Genomic DNA, 2,417 nt, shown 5'->3' with positions numbered 1-2,417 from the left:
CTCCCTTAGCCCCCCCCCCTTCCAAAAGAAATTGTTACATTCTGCTGGAGCCATGCATTTCTCTTTGTGAACCACTGCTACAAGTGGTTCTCTTTCCAATTATAATTATATTTCTTGAAGATAGATCAGTGTCAGGAAAATCTTTTTCTACTGATCAATACCTTTTCCTGCTGGGTCTGTGACAGAATTGGTGGTGAGGGGAGCTCCTCCGCGACTAGGGAACAGCTCCATCATGGCTTCTACTTCTCCTTTGATATTGCTGTTCTCTGAAAAGGGGGAAGTGTCCGGTAGAAATGTCACCATGCAATCTGTGCTCAAGGCCCCCATCTGCCCAGATATTTTGATCTTCTCTCGCACTGATTTGCAGAAGAGCAGGAGGCTGCCCATTTTCGTGAGTGAACTTGCAGGACATTAGACCTGCGCAGTAGCATTGCGGCACCGGCAGAGCTGTGCCTCGTATTCTGAGGGTTCACGGAGGTGGAACCCATCGGTCAGGCCAGGGTGCCTTTGGTAATATGTCTCTGGGGGGACGCATGTTTGCCCCGTCACAAACTTGGCAACACTGGCATCGTTGGGTGATCATCACCCTGAAGCGCTATGTCATATGCTCTGCATTTGCAGCTTAAGCTCTTCAGCAGCTGCCGAGGTCAACAGGAACTTCCTCCGGTCATTGAAGACAAACTAGATGGTAACAAAAAGTCAAAGGAAGCTGTCCGGCTCCTCAAGTAACTGAAAGCCTGGGATGATATCAAAAAGGTCTATGGCTACCTGCGAAAGCGCATGGGAATAGGAAAAATGCAGTACTGCAGGCGCATCCAGAGCATCCATTATCTTCAATGAGGATAATGGGATCAGAAAGGCTTTCTGGAACATCCCTGAAATTACAGATCCCAATGTAAAAAAGGTGGGCGTTTTGATACTGGCTCCTCGCGTCCATGTTGGCCAAATCTGCATTTGGTTAGAATGCGCTTTCCACAAATTGGATGTTTCGTATGGCATTTGGCACTCGCAGAGTAGGCTAAAGAGCAACTACAACTTCAGTAGGTTTCTACTTCCCTTGCTGGAATGATTATCCTGATCCGTGCGAGAAAGTACAGTATTGCTTTAGAACCTCTCTGAGAACAACGGTTCAAGAAGGTTCTCAGTAGCTCCAGTGCTCAACAAGTACAATTAAGCTGCCATTCTGGGGGGAACGTGGGGGGTGGGAGGACGTCTGGATTTAGCTTTCAGTTCGGTTACATTAAATCTCCGAGTTAATTAGCCACTGGCTGCGTACTCTGCCCCAACATTGAGTAGCCTTATTCTGAAGGGTGTCCTTCAGGACTGCATGGTTGTCTGGAGGTTATGAGTGTGTTCTCTTTATGGGTCTTCCCCACCTCCGTGGTCCTCAACCGTCTCCTACCTCTTGACACGAGGCTACCATTGTGAGATCAGAAGAAGTCCTTATTTTAAAGAAATCCAAAAGAAAGGTTCTGAGGCTGTTAGGATAGGTGGGAGTTGTAGTCCAAAGCCCCAGGAAGGTGCAAGTTGGTCATGCCAGGTGTAGATGCTTGCAGAGAGGCCCCGAGCATCCCTCTGTCGGTGCCCTGCAGTGTGCTGTGCCATTGAGGGCAGGGATTCCCTCTCAAATGCGAGCTTGACTTCCCCATTCCTGCTATAAGTGCCTCGGGGTTGCCGTCCCTTTCTGGGACTGACTGTTCCTTTGCAGTTTGATGGAGTGCCATTGACCCCAGACATATTTTCTTATGCCAGCTTTACATCCCCATCCCTGACCTATACTGTCTTGGTTAGATTGTTTCCGTCCAGGAAACAGCCTTTCCTCTTTACCTCCTTTGTCTTCAGGGAGCTACTGCTTGATTGCTGACTTTGAATCTTTGGGAGCAACCCCCGGAGGACGTACCATCTCTTTTCTCGAATGAATCTGTGAGGAAAAGAGTCTAAAGTCCTTATGGGAAGAAACTCTGATTTTTTTCCCATGAAGCGCCTCGTTGTCAGGTGGCCTACGAACCCATTATATGAGAAATAAGTGCCTGTTTACCTGCCCTGTGCATTTGGACCGTGTTCTTTTTCCTTGGACATTTAGCCTTCCTATGTGCGAAGTGACTTGGAATGGTCAATTAATGGCGTGTTCGGAGTTTGCTAGTAGCTTCCCTTCTTCCAGTCTCTACTTCATTGACCACAAGTAGTGGTCCCTATCAAATGCGACGTTACGGCTCTGCAGTGGCTGCTTGTATGTTGCCATGATGCCCTTTTGGTGCATTCCTGTATTCTCTCTTTCCTTTCTTTGAGGGGTGTTTGTTTGTCTGCTGTTTTGTGGAACCCGATACAAGGTCTGCTGCATAAATTCACTGAAAGGCTTCCTTGTCTTCCTCATTCTTGGTGTTACTTCATCATATCTCTTGGAAAAAAAATTAATC

The 2,417-nt window shown here is 47.5% G+C and overlaps 1 pseudogene; it reads left to right on the top strand.

The window, feature by feature from the left end:
- The first annotated feature begins 232 nt into the window (after positions 1–232).
- LOC137095626 (large ribosomal subunit protein uL4-like) lies at positions 233–1,919 on the top strand (annotated as a pseudogene).
- Positions 1,920–2,417: the final 498 nt, after the last annotated feature.

This window comes from Anolis sagrei, chromosome Y (genome assembly GCF_037176765.1).
Source record: "Anolis sagrei isolate rAnoSag1 chromosome Y, rAnoSag1.mat, whole genome shotgun sequence".
Taxonomy (NCBI): domain Eukaryota; kingdom Metazoa; phylum Chordata; class Lepidosauria; order Squamata; family Dactyloidae; genus Anolis; species Anolis sagrei.
The sequence above is the reverse complement of the archived record's forward strand: the minus strand, read 5'-3'. Positions and strand labels throughout refer to the sequence as shown.